Here is a 6,000-nt window from a genome sequence, read left to right as displayed (position 1 = left end):
GCATATTTACATACTGTATGATGATGATATCATTTTTAAGATGAAATGCAGCAAAATATGTTTATTATATTATACAGATAAAACTTTAACTTAATTTAAATAATCTATATAGTTAATAAATAAACATGTGAGGACATGGTGTCGCAGCCCTAGCAAGGAGCTGGTGCTCCGTTCACGGATTGTTCCTGCCTCGCGCTGTATTCCTGCTGGTGCTGGTGCGACACTGAATGGATAGAATAATTAAACATGTACTACGAAGATATTTCAATGTTCCTTAAAAGTTTTGAAGATTCGGCGTTCTAAGCTTACAGATGGCTTAACGTCTATTACAGAGCTGATTGTGTGGCGATTAGGTATTTGGAGAAAGAAAAGGAAGGACAGGAATTGGGGGTTAGTACGTTTGAAAGAGACAGTACTGCTGCAATAAATTATTTCATTGAAGGTCGCGCATGGTGCAGCAAGCATCCTGCATGAGACATGAACAATCACTGCGCCACCGTGTTCCCATGTTTAATAACATGCTTTAACTCCTATCATCATGAAAATTATATCAAGTATACACCTCAGTATTTTAATTATTCAGAGAGTTGTAATATCACGAATGTAATTGATTCTGTGTCCTGTCGGAAGAAGAGAAAGTCGGTTTAAGAAGGAGGTAGTGATTCACACACATAGAGCACATAGAAGATCAAATACAAAACAAAGCATTTAATGTGCTACTTTAGTTACGATGGGAATTGAGAAACTAGCAAAATTAAATGATTTTAAGATGAAGTTTATGATGTTTTACTTAAATGACAAAATAAACTACATGATTAAAGTGCAGTACTGGGGTGTTGTACCATGTTAGCTATTATGAATGTAGAGAAAAGCCAAGCAAAATGACACCTTTTATAGGCTAACTAAAAAGATAACAATATGCAAACTTTCGAGGCAACTCAGGCCCCTTCTTCAGGCTAGATGTAAACAAGATGTAAATTGAAGAAGGGGTAAATTGAAAAAGGTGTCATTTTGCGTGATTAAAGTGGAAATTTCGAGATGTAAGTTGACATTTCGAGCCTTTTTCCCCACTGTGTGCCTTTTTTTTTTCTCTGTACCTTAATAAGCTTTCATATGACACTCAGGCGGTGGGCTACGCCTTTTCACGGCAACTTTGATATGTGACAACTTTTTTATTTCTGGCACTGTGCGACTTTGTGAACTTGAGCTTTCGAGTTTCTCTGACACTCTGTCATTCGATCAACTTCCTTTTATTTGTTTATACCACTGTTTAAACCAACAAATAGTATGTTTTTCCTTGCCTCCACTTGGTATTTGCTGAAATTCTTCTATTTCCCCCTGTGCTTTTGCCATTGCCTTTTCACAGAATGCTGAGCTTAAGGACTATTTATATTGATTTGCATATTCAAAGAGGATAATTCTGGGAGGAGACGGGGCGGGACAGCAGGCGCGTGCACATGTGTTACATTTCACGCTGACCAGTACGTGGAAGTTGGCATTCGCAAAGATTTATGCATCTGGGTTTTTTTGTGTGTACGATCATTTCCGCTTTTGTGCTTATGCCATGTTATATTGTGAGTTCTTCACATGGCGTTATACATGAGGCCCCTGGTGTCTAAAGAATTTATCATTTATCAAGCTTCTATATAATTAATGAAAGGGTATAGTTGAATTGTGAATGTTAAGAAAACAAAGAAGTATGTTTTGGTTTGCTTTATATATTTCCCTTGAATGCAAAATGTAGGTGTTCCTTTAGTTTGTCCTGCAACAAGCTTTAACTCTGTAAAAGGGGTAAGGCTGTTATTACTGTTGAGCAGGACAGTTTTCTGACTGTTATTTACCATTACATTACATTAAGAAAGGTTGTGAGGCTAGTGTCATTTGTAAAGTACATAGGAAACATCAGTTAGGTTTTATTTTAATTATATTTGTTATTTTGTTTATGTCGTGTAATAAAGTTCTTTGCATTGTAAGACACAAGCTGTAAGTGGTTTAATGCATCACAATCTTAAATTCTCGTTCAAGTGGTACTTAACAGGGAGTTGGAAAGCTGCAACAAGCAGACAATGAGCTTTTGGACCTTGCGTGTCTACTAGGGACCACCGTCAGTGAAAGTCTTTTGCAATTCCATTCTGAATGTAATCACTGTTAACCCCCTAGTTGATAAAACCTTTTTTTTACTCTGAAAACTTTATTTTTTATTTATGTCTCGAGAACAAGAAAACTTTTTTTTGCTTGTGAAGTTAATGCATATCTACCTGTCAGCTTCATAAAATACCATGCCAGTGGAAAACTTCAGGTGGTCGCTTTGGGAAAGAAGGTGAGTAGGCAGTTTAGAAAAAAAAAGATGGGCAGTTGGCATTTGCACTGCATGTTTTTGAACTGTTTCAGGTTATTTTGTGAGTGGCATAAGACAGTCTAAAGATATACTGTATTAACTGTTAGCTTAATTAACTTGAGGTACGAAAAACTTTTTATAATATACACTAAACAATATATTTAAAAGTATAAACATTTTATCAATTTATTCTTCTAAAATCACATTACATGTTCTGAATTTTCAAAAAACACCCGTAATATTATTTAATTAAACCCAAAAATGAACAAGCAAACATGTCAAATTTTTGTGGTCCCAGCTGAGAAAATCCTGAGGCAATAGATGAAAAACCAATTAAAAGAAAACAAGAAGTATAGAAGTGTTAACTCTCAGCTCTGCTGTGTCCTCTGTTCTGGTTGAACAAATGACAGCCAATTCCAGTCTCCAGAGCTCTTTAATTCTACAGTGCCAGAAGGGGCAGACTAAGATAGAGAGCAGAAGTGATGTTGCTGATCCCCTTCTGATGCCTTCTCTTGTATTTTAAGAAAGAAAGTGGAGGTTTGGTGAAAGACATACTCACCCACATTGGACCTGTTAAAACACTCACTATGCTCATACACTTGACATAGACCCCCAACTCAGCTCAGTCCTAGAGGAGTAAGAATACTGGTCTGCAAGGTCATTGACTTAGAATAGGGCATCACAATTATAGCCAAGGGTCCCTTTATAATGGACAACTTTGAACTTATGCTCTTTCATGTCAAGAAAACACCTAATGATTATTGGATTCACTTACTTGTGAGCCGCCATATATTGCAGTGGGACATGGTCCTTTTCTCCAGGCCCAACACCTTCTAGCTGAAGTAAAGAACAGGGCATCTCATACTTTACTGCACTGAAGCCAGTTTCAGGTGTTTTGTTTTAGAGAATTAAAGTGCATTAAAATTAATAAGATGCAGTAGTTAGAGCTTTTTCTCTGCCACAAAATGCTCATTCCACCTCCGAATTCCACTATAGTGGTAGTCCATTTGCAAGTTAAATCAGTTTCTCTTGTGCATCTGACTATATGTGTATATGTCATGTCACTTTCTAACCTACTTAATCCAGACCTGGAACGCAGGAACGGCTGGAATGTATGCCAGCCAGCCTAGGGCACAAGGCAAGACTAAACCCTGGAGGACTTCAGTTCATCACAAGGACAACACACACTAGGGACATTTTAGTGTTGCCAGTTCACCTAACCTGCATGTCTTTGGACAGTAGGAGGAAACCAAAGCATGCAGAGAAAACCCACATGGAGACAGGGGCAACAAAAATACTCCATGCAGTGAGGAGCCAGGATGCATGGCCCGGTCTTCTTACTGCAATGCAACAGCACTACCACTGCGCCACTGTGCCGCCATATATATATGTCTCCGGCTCTCCAAACGCCCGACACAAAGGTTCAGACACAAGTATACACACAGAGGATTTATTTTGGGAAACTCTTCTCAAGTAAGCGTTTCTCACCACAGCCACAGTACAAAACATAGTACACAGCACTCAGCATTAATTTGTCTTCTGTTCTCTCTGTCTCTGTCTCTCTCTCTCACTGCCTCCTCCACTCAGCCATGCAAGCTTTGTCCTCCTTCCTTCCAACTCTGGCTCCCAGAACAGTGGTAGGCAGCTCCTTTTATGTCCCATCCAGAATCACTTCCCACTCCCCGCAGTACCCCCTGGCAGCACTTCCCACTCCCTGCAGCACTCCCTGGCAGCACCCACAAAACCCAGCATGGCTGAGTCAGTAAACTCCAAGGCCCATGATGTTCTGTGGGAAACTGTGGCATTGCTGAACAATGGGGCTGCCATCTAGTAGTCTGGAGGAGACAATGCCTCATGCATGCTGTCTCCCCTGTCCTTCCATCTTGAGGGTGTCTCAGCCAGGTAAGGACAACAGTTGTCCCTCACAATATATATAGAGGCAAAATAGATTTATAGTTGGGAGTACGCAAGGTCCTTCAATTTGAGCACTTAAGAGATTGTACCTGCACTGTGTAATGTGCCATTGTGACATTCTTTTGAGTTAATAAAGCTGTTATAATAATCATAACCTTTTATCCATACCAACAACTGTAAACCTACTTTTGCCCACCCCTGTGTGTGTATATATATACATACAGTATGCGTGTGTGTGTATTTTAACCTACCCTAAAGTTTACTGCTTAGTGTAATTTGACTTAAAAATCAATTGAACTAAAGAGACAATGAGCTAATGCTGGATCTTTGTTACCTAAACACAATACATTATATGATATAAATTCATTCATAATAACAAATGGTTTGTACTAAGATCCACAAAGAAGTTAATCCTTATGACCTGCTGGAAATCCTTTTATTTACATTTCTTACTTACAGTTTCTATCAGTACTGATAAAAATCACATTATATTTGCTTCATCAGTATTTGGCATGCAAAGGAACAGAGACACAGACGGGTAGCGGCCTTTGGTATTTGCTTAGAGATACTGTATACTGTGCTCGAGTGTATTTGTCTTGATAAACCTTTATCTATCATTAGTAACATAAAGATAATGATTATATCTTGCCTGAAGAAGGGGCCTGAGTTGCCTCGAAAGCTTGCATATTGTAATCTTTTTAGTTAGCCAATAAAAGGTGTCATTTTGCTTGGCTTTTCTCTACTAACATAAAGTGAAAAAACAAACAATACCAGGCACTCCTCAAAATACAACTATATAACTGCTTTTCATAACGTAGAATTGTAATGGTTTATACCTAGTACAATGATCCATATTACTAACCGAGAATGGTAAACCGGATGGCATGGACGCAGGTACGCGGCGATGAGACCATGAGACGTACTGCGCAGGCGCGTACAGCGCACGTTTCATAAACCGCACGCAAAGTCGTATCCACCGCAAACGAAGGAGTCACGGCCCAAAAACGAAAGAGCTCAACTGACGTGAATGAGAAATGAAGCAACAACGCGCCATAGCTAACGACTAACGCCACAGCCTCACAAAAAAGAGGATTCTGCGCTGCAGCCCAGATTCAAACGGAAGAGGCTACGGCGGCCCCACAGGTCCACAATGATAGTACGGAGAGCGCAGGCGTCACCGCCATATTGTGAGTGGCACTACTACGGAAGGCGCAGGCGTCACCGCCATATTGTGAGTGGCACTCCTGCGGAGTGAAGTTAGGAATAATGTGCTGCTTGGGATTGTACAAACCGCTGAACGCTTTACACCGAATTCAAACACAATACAGCTCAACAATACAGACACGAGCCCACCTGGATAAGATCAATGAACGCAGGCGCCTACAACGCGCGTCTGAAACTACAGAAGCAAAGCAGGCACGGGTTCAAAACGAATGAGCTCGACTGATGGATATACAAACACGAGCCCACCTGGATAAAATCAATGAACGCAGGCGCCTACAACGCGCGTCTGAAATGCCACGGGCAAAGCGGGCACGGCTCCAAGACGAACGAGCTTGACTAATGTATTTCAGGATACCCAACGCCGGGGGTAGGCGAGCGAAGCGAGCAGGGGGTGGAGCCCCCCTTGTCAATAATATAGTACGTGTAATATACAGAATCTGATCATATACATGAATATTACACTTACTACCTTATTTTATTTATTTCTACAAAATGTATGTTTGATGGCTGTGTTCTTCTTGTGT

Source organism: Erpetoichthys calabaricus, chromosome 3 (assembly GCF_900747795.2).
Source record: "Erpetoichthys calabaricus chromosome 3, fErpCal1.3, whole genome shotgun sequence".
NCBI lineage: Eukaryota > Metazoa > Chordata > Cladistia > Polypteriformes > Polypteridae > Erpetoichthys > Erpetoichthys calabaricus.
This window is presented reverse-complemented; position numbering follows the sequence as displayed.